The following is a 14,510-nucleotide window of genomic DNA, read 5'->3' as shown; positions in this document are numbered from 1 at the left end:
AAAAAGAGCCTATTGTGTTAGTACACTACATGCAATTTTGGCATGGCAGGAAGGGCAGGCTAAGCGTGAAGGACTGGAAGTAAAAGCCAGATGACAAACATGTTTGAACGTCACATTAAGTGAGTTTGGAATTACCCTCTCAAAGATACAGAACAAAAAGAATCAATAAAGGGTTTTTATGATTCATTTACACAAAGATCAAGAAGAAGCAAAACAAACGGGAGATCCACGAGTGGTTAGCGATAGATACAAACTTCTAGTTACCAGATAAATAAGCAGTGGGGACGTAACGTACAACATGATGACCTCAGCAAACACTGCTATATGACATACAGAAATCTACTCGGAGAGCACAACCTAAGAGTTCTCATCGCAGGGAGAAATGTTTTTCTCTTTATTCTGTCCTTCCTTCTTTTCTTTTTATTGTATCTATACGATAAGACGGATGTTAGCTGAACCTACTGTGATAATCATTTCACGATACACAAAAATCAAATCATCACATTGTACACCTTAATCTGATGCAGTGATGTATAGCAATTATTTCTTAATAAAACTGGAAAAATGAATTCTACTTTAAGTATCTGTAAAGACTTGAAAAGAAAAAAGAAAAGGTAAAACAAATGGTAACAAAAGAGTGGTTAGGGCTAGGAATGTGCATTCTATCTCAAAAGAGACAAAGCTGGAAGTCCTCTGTATCTTGATCTGAGTGGTGGTTACATGGGTGACTACAACTACTGAAACCCAGTAAGTTATATGCTTACTATCTGTGTGCTTTACTGTATGTTATTCCTCATAAAAAAGGAAAGGGCTTTTAGAAAGGAACGATGATAATTAAACTATTTTAGAAAGATCACTCTTGGGAGCAGCCTGGGAGACTGACTGACGAACCAGGCACAGGCATTCTGAGACATTAAGGATGCATTCCAGGAAAAAGATGGTCAAATCTTTAACTGGGTTGGAGGCAAGACAGTGAGGAGGGCTTTTGGGAAATGGCACTGACAAGACTTTTTACTGAGAAAAAAGGAGAAATCAGAGATGACTCTGGTATCAATAAAGGAGCTCATGAATGCCGAAGAAAGACAGCTTTATACAGACGGGTACTAAACTAAACAGGGAAACTTGAGACGCCTGTAGATCATCCGGCTGTCTGAAGGCAATAATTATATACACTAAACTACATGCCAGGTCATCTAAGTACTTTACATACATTAATTTATTTGTCCTCACAAAGACCTTAGGAGGTAGGCACTATTATTACCCCCATTTCATGTAGATGAGGAAACTGAAGCACAGAGAGGTTAAGTGACTTGCCCAGGACTACATATAATAAGTGGTATAAAAAGGATTTGAGGGGCGCCAGGTGGCTCAGTCGGTTAAGGATCCAACTCTTGGGGAGCCTGGGTGGCTCAGCTGGTTAAGCGTCCGACTTCAGGTCATAATCTCGCAGTTCCTGAGTTCAAGCCCCGTGTTAGGCTCTGTGCTAACAGCTCAGAGCCTGGAGCCTACTTTGGATTCTGTGTCTCCCTCTCTCTCTGCCCTTCCCCACTCACATTATCTCTTTCTCTCTTTCTCCCTCTCTCTCTCTCTCAAAAATAAACATTAAAAAATTTTTTTAAAAAGCATCCAACTCTTGATTTTGGTTCGGGTCATGATCTTAACAATTGGTCATGAAATTGAGCCCAGTGCCAGTTCTGCACTAGGCGTGGAGCCTGCTTAAGATTCTCTCTCTCTCCCTCTCCCTCTGGCCCTCCCTCACTCACATGCACTTGCATGCACATGCTCTCTTTCTCTCTTTCTCCCTCTTCTTCTGCCCTTCTCCCACTTGCACTATCTCTGTCTCTCTCAAAATTAATAAATAAAAAAAAAAAAGGAAATAGTTGAAGCCCTGGAGACAGCTAAGATCCCACAGGAAGAGAGTACCAAAATTAAAAATAAAATATGCTTCTCAGTGTTGTCGCAAAGGGTTAAATGAGACGACATCTACAAACCCCTTAGCAATACACAGGTAACAGAGTCAGTACTCAATTCAAGGAACCTATTAAGGATAATTCTTCAACAAAATAGTATCATACAAAAGAAACTAGGTTAGATAAAACAAAGTTTAAGAAACATAACAACCAGATACAGTGTGTGGTTATAGGTTCAATGTGATAAAGACACTTAGAGGTTCACACAGAAAATCTGAAATACGATCTGGGCATTAGTCAAAATAAAAGTTTACTGACCTGGAAAAGTGGAGAATATTGAAAATAAGACAGAATAAAAAACAGTACGTATAGTATGATCTTGCCTTATTCAAAAAACAGAATACAAATATGTATATATATATACATATATATATATATATATGCCTAGAGAAAGATCAAGAAGAGGATTACTAAGATATTAACTGTGGTGATCTCTAGGTGATGGGAAAGTGGAGCTTTTAATTTTTTTTAATAATGAACTTCGATGCACATATTATCTTTTTAAAAGAACCAATTTAAAGCTGAAGAGAAGGATAATTTTACATTTTGTAATTTTCTATTAAAAGAGCTTGCAGGCATGAATAAAGCAGAGAAAACCCCAAACAGACAGTGTACAAGTTGGCTCCAGATGCCAAGCAAAGGAGGAGAAAACAACCTCAGTCAACTGGTAATTCAAAGGCTCAATAAAACACTCTTCTGCATCCATCTTCTTTTGCCTCTCTTTTCCAAATGATAGGAAAACTTAGCATGATTGCCTCCCTCTCATTTGTGTCATTGACTCTAAGAAAATAAGGCAATACACCCCTCCTGGCATCCCCACAAAGAGCCAACAAAGCAGGCCAGAGTGAAGAGCCTGAGAAATACCGAACAGTGCATCCTGTGTGTCCATTCTGTAAGCACAGCAACTTTCAGAGGACAGAGACAAGTTCCCATGGAGAAGTCTCTTCTTTGGGATTATGCAGACAGAAGAGATTCTCCAGGAAAGACTGCAAAGTGCTGCCCTTGAAGGAACTTCCCCAATTTAATGCAAAAGAGCTAATTTTCATTTCTCTTGATTTAAAGACAGCCTTAGAGAACAGTGGCAAGGGGGAGAGGGGAGGACCCCGTGTGGGCAGAACAAGTGAAGAGGGATGCACTCTTGCTGAAACACCCTCCTCTTGGCTAGGAATCCCAGGAAACTGAACAGCTTCCAGATCTACCTGGTATATTTCAGCTGACCAGCTGAGGACTCTAACTAATCCTGGTTCACCTTCAAAACTGCCTCAGCATTCAGCATATTGCCTCTTAAACAGTAAAGAATCAACAAGTGACTGCAAGAATAAGTGAACAGTCTGAACTAACTGAGGGTTTTTGGACAAGCAATGTAATGTCGGGGGTTAAATTGAATGTGAAATAGAGCCAAATGTTAATGCCTTATTAATAACATGTGATGCAGTACGATCAAAATATTAAAGCTCCAATACTAAGCACAGTATTAGGTGTATAACAGGTCCTGCTCAATAAGTATTTGTTGACTGTTAAATGCTCCAGGAGTTTTTTGCAACCCAAACTCTCAGATCCAGTATGAGATATTATTTTAAGGTCTGTGTTCTCACTTACATACTGACTTTTAAAGTTTTCCCTTAGAGATGGAAAAAGATTCCTGAGGATGGAAAAAACTTTTAAAGTATCATACCCCATGCCAATTCACTGGCTTGGTAAGGGTTGTATTAGTCTGTTCTCATCAGCTCCAGTTGAAAACTTATGTGGACCACATGAATGGGCCCGGGCTTCAATACAACCCATCCATCCAAAGCATTTGTGGGCCCAGGAGACTGGCTCTTACTTCCACTGACCTCTTATGTTCTAAAAAGAAAAAAACAGTGCCAGGCTGAGGACCCTGGATGCCTGACTCCCCAGCCACATGCAGTTCCTGTGACAGAGAGGTCCAGGCTCTCTTTTGGAAGCTGCTCTCCTTCACTGTCCATCTGCTCCCTCTGTCCCTCCCTAGGCCCTCCACCACCATCTTCACACAGAGGACAGTGTTATCTTCTATCCCTACTTTCCTAACCTGACCTGGGTTTCTTAAGAGGGATTACCATTTAGACAATAAAATTTCACTTACAACATACACGTAATCAAATAAAGTAAAATACTGATTCTCCAGGATTCTTGCTCCCAAACTCTCTTAGAAATCAGGGCACACACATTTTATCAGAGAATTACATATCATCTTCAAAAAATACACAATTTCTAAAAAAAAAAAAACCAAAAAACTGAAATATTAATAGGCCCCAAACTACACTGATATCTGGATTGTTATAATGGCTTCCTAACTCCTCCAAGGCTCCAATTTATTCTTCAATTCTAATCCATTTTCTATATTATATAATTTGTCACCTTCACTGGAGAGAAAATACAGAATAATACTTAAAGTATTTTCACATGCCTCCCTGTCACTCCAAAGTTAAACTCTTCAAGATAACATTCAAGATTCTCCAGGATCTGGGACCTCGCTGGCTCAGTCAGTAGAGCCATACAACTCTTGACCTCGGGGTCATGACTTCAAGCCCCATACTGGGCATAGAGATTACTTTAAAATAAAATATTAAGGGTGCCTGGGTGGCTCAGTCAGTTAAGCGTCCGACTCTTGATTTCTGCTCAGGTCATGACCTCAATGTTCATGAGATTGGCCATTTCAGGCTCCATGAGTGGAGTCTGCTTGAGAGTCTCTCTCTCCTCTCTCTCTGCCCCTTCCCTGCTCGCATATACTCCCTCTCTCAAAATAAATAAACAAACATTAAAAAAAATACACCTCCAGGTGTATATCTGGGTTTATATAGCTTCTACAGCCTACTATATCTCCCATGGATCTCTTTCATTAACTTGGTGATTCAGTTAAGATGGCCTAATTTCCATCCCAATCTCTATCCCACACAAGCCAACATCTTTTATGCCTCTGGGCCTTTCCTCATGCTGTTCCTAGTCAAAGCTCTTCCTTGATTCTGAAGGTAGCACTGTATGGAGGAGAGAGAACTGACCTAGGAATCAAAATACCTGGATTGCAGAAATGGTTCTAACAAAACCGTATGTCCCTTTGGGCAAGTTCTTTGTCTCTCTGGGCTCAGTTTCCCCATCTATAACCAAGAAGATTGAACTAGATCATCTTAATAGTCCTTCCAGCATTAAATAACAACAACAAACTAACCTCTGTGATTCCAATACACCCAAACAAATTCAGTCTCGTCTTCAAAGCCTACAAGTCCTCAACAAATTTCTGTAAGGATTCCAGTCCACACTATTCTTTCCCTTCTCTGAATTCCTGTGTGGAATCCAAAATAAATCAAACAGTGCATCTGTTCAACTCAAATATTCTGAGCAATTTTTTTGGCCAGATATTATGGCAAAGCCTTAGTAATAAATATAAAAGCAAGAAAGACCCAGACTTGTATGTATCACCTGCATATCCCTTCCCCTCTACTATTTTTATCCAAGTAAAGTCATGTTAAACATGAACATCAAATGCAAATGAAACCACTTACTCATTTAACAAATATTTAAAGAAAACTTTCTACATACTGTTCTAAAAAGATACCAGTAAACAGAGGGACCAACTCCCTAATCTCACAAAGTTTATTTATTTGTGAAAGCAAACAGGAAAAACACACAAATACGTAATATAATTTTAGAAAGAAAAACAAAGGAAGGATTAAAGATTCACTAAGAGCAGTTTGCATAGGATGGTCAGGGACAGCCTCCTCGAGGAGCTGACACCTAAATGAGGGAGGGTACAAACTATCAATATTCAAGAAGAATATCCCAGGTGCAAGGCAAAGGCTCTGAGACAGAAGAGATGGGGAGGATGGTGGACAGCAGGTGGGAGGACTAGAGGCTAGAGCAACTTAAGGACTTAGCAATAAATCTGAACTCTAAATATGAGGGCTAAGTTAGGGGACACATATAATACTTTGGTTGCTCTGTGGAGAAGAGACTATAAAGGGACACCAGTAGAGGAGTTGGGACCAGTTAGCGGCTGTACAGAACCAGTTACGGGCTTGGCATTCAGTCTGTAACTGTCTAGGTTCACATCATGGCTCTTCATCTTCTGAGCTGTGTGATCTCAAGAAAGTTCATTTCTCCGTATGCTCACTTATAGGTCATGTAAATTTCAAAACAAAAATCAATGTAATGTACTATGCTTTTTCCTAAAGACAAACATCTGTAAGAAATTATGCGGATTATAAAATATTCTCAGTACTATTCCATCATCCAACCATCAGGCCCATCTTAGCAAAGACAGTCACAGTGGCCAAAGCAGTTACACTACCTGCCATGCCATTTTCCCTTCTGACTTTGTGTATACACTTTTCTGACCCTCTTTCCTGGACATTTGTCTGGGTATAAAAGCCTCTCATACTGGCAACATGTCACACTCAGTAGCCCTCTCCCTGGTCCCTATAACCCTAAAAGTTTCTAGACACCAAAGACAGAATATTTCTTAAAAAACAAAAAACAAAACAAACAAACAAACAAAACAGCATCACAACTTAGGAGAAAAAGAGGGAAAGAATGGAAACAGCCCAAAAACACATCCAGGGAATCATCTAGAAGGGTCCTTCCTATCAGTATCTAGAAGTCACTGTGCCTTCACCTAGTTACTAGTTACTATGAGCGTTCATAAAATAACCTCAAGTGATAAATGTTTCCAATAGAATGGTGGTCTAAGTCAATGAGGGAAAAAAAGAGTTCTAAGTTTTTCATTTTTTTACTCAATTTCCACAGAACTACGTGCCCCTCTGGTTTTCTTTCCTGTCCCATCTACCCATTTCCCCACACCCACAGCCCTTGTGACCTACCAGGGTCAGCTCTTTCTTCTTTTTTTAAAGATTTTATTTTTAAGTAATCTCTGCACCCAACATAGGGCTCAAACTCATAACCCCAAGATCAAGAGTCTCATGTTCCACCGACTAAGCCAGCCAGGTACCTCTTGATGTGGCTTCAACCAAGTCTGAGCCTCGTATCCTGAGATCTACCCCGACCCTCCAGAGACCAGTAACAGTGACAAATACATGGGAATTAAGTAGGCAACTTGAAAGTGGGCAGGGCTGGGCACGTGATACAGCTCCCAAACTGGCTTTCTTGCTTATATCTAAATCAGGAATAAACAAAAACTGATAAATGTTATTTTACCAATACCTTTCAGCAAAGCTATTTCAAACTAATTCTGATCACTAAGCTACTCATGGGGATTTTTTAAATGGTCCATGTGAAATAAGACACAAAGCAGCCTCTGCCCATCTCCTAGAACTCTACTATCACTTTCTATATAAATGTTTTGGTCCTAAATACTATTCCAACTTAAGACAGTGACCTGTCAAAACAAAGATATGGAAAAAAAAAATAACAAAACCAAACTCTCACAACTGATTTTTGTATTAATTTGACATTAAGGACTCAAATGAACACTTTGACCTAAAATCCCATTTTTCCACGCTTTCCCTACCCCTACAGAGCACTAAATATTCACTTGTAAGCTGGCTTTTCTTCATCTCTAGTACAGATTCTACTGTCCATTGAAAAACAAAAGCTTTGACTTCCCTCCCATACTAGTACAACATTTTAAGAGAATTTCCATTCCCCTTGGGTCCCAGTGTGAGAATCACTCTGGTCTGTGTAGAAGCCCTTTGGATCCAAGCACCTAGAATCCACCCTTGGCAAAACCAAACCTTCAGGAAAACCTTCTCCAGGTAGTTCTTACTACCAACCACTGGGTATTTTCTATTGCAGGTGATATTATGCTAAGTGAAGTTCCTAGCAACAGGAAATGTAATCTAACACACCTGATAGAAAAATCACTAAATGGGCCCTGTTCACTCACTAGAAAATATACCCCACATGCTCAGCCTCCTTGTCAAGGGTCATCACAGCACCTAGAACAGAGGGCAGAATCATGTAAGCATGGCCACTTCCCACTAGCAGCATTCAAATCAGGAGATACCCGACACCCATATCCAAAAATAATTTCCCATCTAATTGTTTAACTTTACCCATTCGCTGATTCATCAAATACCTAATATGATGTTCACTTAAAAAAAAAAAGTAGTAAGAGAACAAACAGATGCTTAAAAGCACTAGCCCAGTGCTTTTTCCACAGCAGATACTCAGTAAATGGTGAACACAAGTAAGAATGTATGAATGACAGTAATACAGACCAGAGTCTGACCAAACATCCCAACGCAATGACTCCTTGGTTAGAGGTGCTTTCTACTCCACTCCAATTAGCATTCAGGAGAAGGAAGAATAGGGAAAAGGAAAGGGGAAAACCACAAATATCTAGATTCAAACTTGTCCTTAGTGAAAATAACATCCAAGATCCCAGCTTCACACCAAAGAAAGACAAAAAGCCACTAACATTTATACTTGTCTACTCAAAGTAGTTTCCAGAGCACTGACATTCAGGATTCTCAGCATATTCTAATCACTATGACCCTTATCATAGAAGGTCCATTAAAAAGAGTTTTATTTCTTATGCTATTAACAAATGGTTAAGTAGATTCTTTCTATCATATTTGCTTCAGTATCCTAAGTTCTGGTTTAAACAAATGATTCCCACACTTCTAGAAGGGCCTCAATTGGACTAGTCTGTTACTTTTAGTGTAATCTTATAAGGGCTGGATTCTTTTTAAGCTCTTAAAGAGGACTTAGGCAAAATTCCTAAGATCATCTTCCGTATTTACATATGTTACACAATTATTCAGGCTGATAGGAAGAAAAAGCACATTTTCTTTCCAAAAGGCTCCCTTCACTGAAACCTATAATTGCTTACATATCTGATATTGACTTCCTGCATAAAACAAAAAACAAAGCAACAAGTATAATCATAGGTCTAAAAAGAGAGCTGTATAAAGAAAAATACAGAGTGTTCAGTTTGTTTAGCCAGACAAAGAGAGAGAAAGGATGAGTCCAGAGGGGCAATCTGCACATTTGGTAGCTGCCACTGGGGCCCAGGAAAGACAACTTGTTCCCTCTGTGAACATCTGTGTGTTGAAGAGGGATGGGAAAGCCACGAAAGCAAGAAACACAAAAAAAGAAAATTCAGGCTAACAATAAGGAGATAATCTGTGATCATCAGTCTGGAAAGCTCAGAAAATGTTTCCTAGAAAGGTTGTGAAATCTCTTGAGAGGCAGCAAATCACTTGAGAGAGATTAAGGATATTTGGAGGTGGAGTGAGTTAAAATAGTCAAATGGTTGTACTATACTAGGAGATTATATCTGAGAACCAAAAGAATATCCCAGTCCTATTTTTCTTTTTTTTTTAATATTTTATTTATTTCTGAGAGAGAGAGAGGCAGAGTGAGCAGGGGAGGGTCAGAGAGAGAGGAGACACAGAATATGAAGCAGGCTCTGAGCTAGCTGTGAGCACAGAGCCCGACGCAGGGCTTGAACCCACGAACCCTGTAATCATGACCTGGCCGAAGTCAGACACTTAACCGGCTGAACTACCCAGGCGCCCCCACCCCCACACCCAGTCCTATTTTTCTAAAGTTTTCAGCTACTTTAGAAAATCTAAATCACTCCTTTAATAAATGATAAAAATAACAAATGCTTACCAAATATAAAAACATTAACAACTGTGTGAGTGAACCAAAAATGCAACCAAACATCTCTGACATTTAAATAAGAGCACTGCCAAAGTCACTATTTGAGACCCCAATTCTTAAAACTTAAGAATATGTTCTCACAGAAACTCCTACCAAAAGATCACCGGCCAACCAACAATGAGAGTTGCCATTCTCTAGAGGAACTCCCAGCTGATTTTCCTTTCTGATCTACAACTACAGATAAAACAAAATGGTTTTCAGGTGACACAAGATAACAAACTACAAGAAGGAACCAAGGGACTAATCAGGGCATGAACTCTGTCCGATCCTGAGGCATTATCCTCACCTAGAAGAACCAGAAAAACTGAGCTAAGAAATCCCTCTGATATCAAACTCCAGACACTTCTAAATAAAAGTGGCAAAGCTGGAACTTGAACCCATATCTTTGGAGTCTAAATCCCCTACGCTGAGAAGTCACATTCCTCCGAGATCCAAAACCCAAACTGAGTCATGTCCTGACATGATTAGAGCCACTGGTGAGAATTTCACCTATCAAAGCCCCATCAGTGGGGTAAGCAAGCTCTCCAGTTAGAGGCTCTTTAAGGTAAAAATAGGTATAGAGAACTGAAATCCTACTTGGGGTTTATATTTTTTATTTTGCAAAAAAACTATGGTTGGCTCTAACATTAAAATAAAAATTCTTTATTGTTGTTAATGTTTTATTTATTTTTGAGAGCAAGAGAGAGACAGCATGAACAGGGAAGGGTCAGAGAGAGAGGGAGATGCAGAATCCAAAGACAGGCTCCAGGCTCTGAGCTAGCTTTCGGCACAGAGCCAGACAAAGGGCTCGAACCCACGAACTGTGAGATCATGACCTGAGCCGAAGTCAGACGCTTAACCGACTGAGCCACTCAGGGGCCCCTAAAATAAAAATTCTTAGGGAGCCTGGGTGGTTCAGTCGGTTAAACTTCCAACTCTTGATTTCGGCTCAGGTCATGATCTTAGTCCTTAGATTGAGCCCCATGTCTGGCTCTGTGCTGAACTTGGAGCCTGCTTAAGATCCTCTCTCTCCCTCTGCCCCTCCCCTGCTTGCACATGCACAAGCTCTCGCTCTCAAAAATAAATATATAAACAAACAAATAAATAATAAAAATTCTCTAGTTGACCAACTTGATTTTTCTGCCTTTTTTGGCACAACTCTCCCCACACCCCCTGCACTCCTGATATCCCTTGCCTAAAACCAAACCTTTAGAGCACTGATAAGTTCAGAGAAAAAGACCTAGACGTTGCACAAGGAAGAACCAGCCATCTAGACTGTATTCAAAGTGGGAAGACAATTCTAATAAAATGGCTCCACCCACTGCTGCCCTTCCTGAGCCCATTATCTGCAGAGAATCAAAGGGTCTGGCTATAAACTTGGGTATTCAAAGGCCTCCTAAGCTCCCTAGGTATGTATATGAACAACACAATTTACTGGTAAGAAATGTAGAAGGGTAGGAAGAGTTCAGCACAGCTCTAAATCCTGGCTTTCCTATCCCTTTGAAATTCCCACACAGTAACTTTCCAAAGGCATCCTATTGCTCCTCCATGACAAAAAGTGAAGTAAATGTGCATTTTCTCTTAACTGGTTTTAACTCTTACCTTGCCAATACCAAATTTTAAAATTCAGCATTTTTAGGAAACAAAGGAATGTTGGGGGGGAAAGGACACCTCAACTTAAATGAGATCTTTAGAGCAGAGGCCCTGATTTGGGAGCTAAACTTTGCCTCTCAGTAAAGGCTCTTAAATAAATTACAACATAGATCTCTGTCCCAGTGCAGCCATAAAAAAAAATTTTTTTTCACCAAAACATTGCAACACATGTGAGAAATATAAAGGACAAACCATGTTGCTCCACATACACATTCCAGTTCAATGTTTGCCTGGTCAGATCCAGCTCTTTTCTAGATCCCCAGCAGCCCTGTGGTCAGTGCAATGAAGTCTTACCCAGTGAACCAAGCTACTGGGTGGGGCAGGAATTTAAACATCCAGGTATCTTTGCTACATTCACTTCTTTTAACACCCTTAATTAAGAGCTACATCTTGCTCCTTACCTGTGATGAGCAAGTCACATTGCTGTACCCTGACATCACATTAATCGTTAAAAATTTGCTTTGCCCATTACTCCTTTTCTCAAAAATCTTTAAAGCCAGACAATGCATATAGGATAAAGTTCCAGCTCCTGAGCCAGAATTCAAGCTGCCCAGTCTGCTTCAACTGAACTTCTCACCGCCCATGGTGGAAGGAAGCCGTGGCACAAGCTTTAGAGGTAGACAACCGGGAGTTAGAATTCCAGCTCTACCACTCACTACCTGCGTGATCTTCAGCAAGTCACTCATCTTTCAGATCTCCTCTTTTTAGAACACGAATCCCCTCTCTTTAAGACAAGAGTAACAATACCTACTTCATATCACTAGAGAATGAAAGACAGAGCGTGGCATGTGGCACAGAATAAGATGCTCAGTAAGTACTACTTTTCTCCCCAGCTTCAATCCAAATGATCTACTCACTCTTCTTGGAAACTCTCCCTAGCAACTCTCCACCAGGTTTAGAGCCACACTTTGCTTCAAGGCCTAACTGGAATCCCTTCTCTTCCTTGAAGCCACCCTGGTTTATAATCACATTCTCTTCTGAGCTTCTGTAATTAATTCTTATATTCTAAGCCAATGGATCTAAAATTTTTATTCTTCTCTTATGTGTCACTCCTCTTTCCCCAATGAATCTACAAACCCAAAAGCAAAGTTTTTACCAATTAACAGCCAATCACTAAGTATTCCATAAAAAATTCTTTGAAGATAACACCACTTCCCATATGCACTTGAACAAATCACCCCTATATCTTAGGGAGTTTTTCCAAGGGTAATAGTTACCGGATAAATGAAAAGGAAGCTTGTATCTATGCAGTCACAGCGGAACTCTCAGACAAGCCAGCAGAGTCCAGGAAGCCTTTACTTCACTCCATGCATTCAGCAGGCTCTTCTTGAGCTACCTCTTTGTGCAGTTCTTAATTCAGCATGGGAGACAGACTATAAGCAATTTGGTTTCTACCTTTGATCGGCTTTCTGGAATCTAGACTATTTCAGATTCTGTAGAAATCCCTTGTCTGAAAAAAAATCTCATCAGTGAAGGGATTCACCTTCTGAAAATATTACTTGGAGGGAAAAAAAAGAAAAAAGAAAAACAGTAATGCAGTCACTTGGGTTTTAATCTTGTGGCCCTATCCCAAGATGGCCAGTTGAAGTGTGTGCATGTAAGAGATAACTCAAAACTGTCCTAGAACTGAGATAATGACCTCTTTCCCATTCCCAAGACCCTGCTACCCAAACAACAGAAACACCTGCATGGGAATAAAACCAAGAGCTAGACTAAGGCAGCATTAAGACAAACTCACTCAGTTAGTAAAGTTGTTTTATTCATGTCCAAGTAACTGTAAACCACATTCATTTAAAGATCCCAGGAAAATGCAATAATCCTTAGAAACACTTGAAAATGTTCAGTCTCTTAAATTCTACTAAATACTAAATTCTTGGATAAGGTAGCACAAACATTGGCTAAAGTGTATTCTGTTAGTCTTGAGTCACTTAAAAAAACACATCTTTAATACTTAGTGAATTTCAGGTGAAGGACAAAAAAAGGAAAGCTAATCATTCACCAATACTTTCAGTTTAATTTGTTAAAGTGAAAGAGCGCAAAGTTAATTTTCCTTTGTTTGAGTTCCGTGTGTGTGTGTGTGCGCGCGCGTGCGCGCGTGCGTGTGTATGTGTGTGTGTGTCCCTCAAGGAGCCTGCATACAAGCCACCACAGCCCCAGGTTAGGGCTCAACAGCCACAGCAGGGCAGCTTGGCGAGTCCTGGGAACCAACCGGCGGCCGCACGCGAAACCCACTCCCGGCACGCGGGGACTGCCCGCAGTCTCCTCTGCGCACCGCAGCTCTGCACTTCCCCAGCCCCAGGTCTCGCTGCTCCCCACCCCCAACTGCGCCGGAAAGGCTGCAAGGACCCACCACCCAGAGGGCAGTCCCCACCAACCCTGCGGAGCTGCCCCTCCGTCCTGCTTCTCTGCGCCTGCAGAGGCCCCCAGAGTGTGGGCGCCGAATACTCACAGAGCTGGAACTTGGCCGGGGGGGCGCTAGGAGCGGCGAATAGCGGGAGAAGGGCTNCTCCAGAGCGGAACCGGCGCCCCTCCTGCCCGCCCGCCCTCCGCAGGAGCCAGGGCACGGGCACCCCACCCCCTCCCGAGGGAAGACGGGCTGGGAAAGCCAGGGCGGCGGCCGGATGCTCTTACCTCTGAGTTCGCCAGCCTGGCTGGGCGCTCGCACTGATGGGGGCTTGTCTGGAGCCGCGCAGCCCAGAGGAGGAGCCGCTCTGGGAGAGAGGGCGGTGGTCGGGCAGGCATCCGCGCCCGGGGCTGCGGCCGGGCTGGAGGGAGAGAGACGGGAGGGAGCACGAATTTGAGTGTAGGGGGGCGTGGAGGAGGTGTGCCTCCACCCGAGACAGAGAGGGTGGGCTGCTGAGCCTGGTGGCGGGGTGTGCTCNGGTCGGGAAGGGCGGGGGAGATACTGGAGTTAGGAAAATAGAGATGGGGGGCAGGATGAGGAGTTGGCCCTCAAACTGGACGGCCCTCACCTCGGCACCATCCGAACAAGAATTGTCTGGGTCTGGAGCAAAGCACAAGGGGATCTGAAACTTTATGTCATTTTCTCATACACACGTGACCCCCCTGCAGTCCAGATGGTTTCAATCACTGGAGGAAAAAAGCGGCTCTGCTGGTATGCATGAAAAGCCGAGCTGGGAGAGTCTGGGAAAAGCTGCCTGTACAGCTTGTCTGCCTTCAAACAAACCGATGAGCTCTTTCCGTTCTTCTAGCCCTTGGCCTGGGGCAGCCCTGCAAAACCCAGAAAGACATTACAAGAAGCTATGT

General features: G+C 41.8%; 1 protein-coding gene across 3 annotated transcripts in view; it reads right to left on the bottom strand.

Annotated features, from left to right (window-relative positions):
• The window catches only part of DENND2B (DENN domain containing 2B), a 153,227-nt gene extending 138,980 nt beyond the window's left edge, over positions 1 to 14,247 (bottom strand). For 2 of the 3 annotated variants that reach the window (XM_077769154.1, XM_077769158.1), the window contains exons 1-2: positions 14,216 to 14,247; positions 13,875 to 14,008 (exon numbers count right to left, since the gene is read on the bottom strand). The gene's annotated coding sequence lies outside the window, so the exon portion shown is untranslated. Of the gene's footprint in view, positions 1 to 13,874; positions 14,109 to 14,215 lie in introns of those variants that run through there. The other variant, XM_077769155.1, reaches the window with a different exon arrangement.
• Positions 14,248 to 14,510: the final 263 nt, after the last annotated feature.

The sequence above is a fragment of the Crocuta crocuta genome, unplaced genomic scaffold, assembly GCF_008692635.1.
Source record: "Crocuta crocuta isolate KB4526 unplaced genomic scaffold, BGI_CrCroc_1.0 scaffold255, whole genome shotgun sequence".
Lineage (NCBI taxonomy): Eukaryota > Metazoa > Chordata > Mammalia > Carnivora > Hyaenidae > Crocuta > Crocuta crocuta.
The sequence above is the reverse complement of the archived record's forward strand: the minus strand, read 5'-3'. Positions and strand labels throughout refer to the sequence as shown.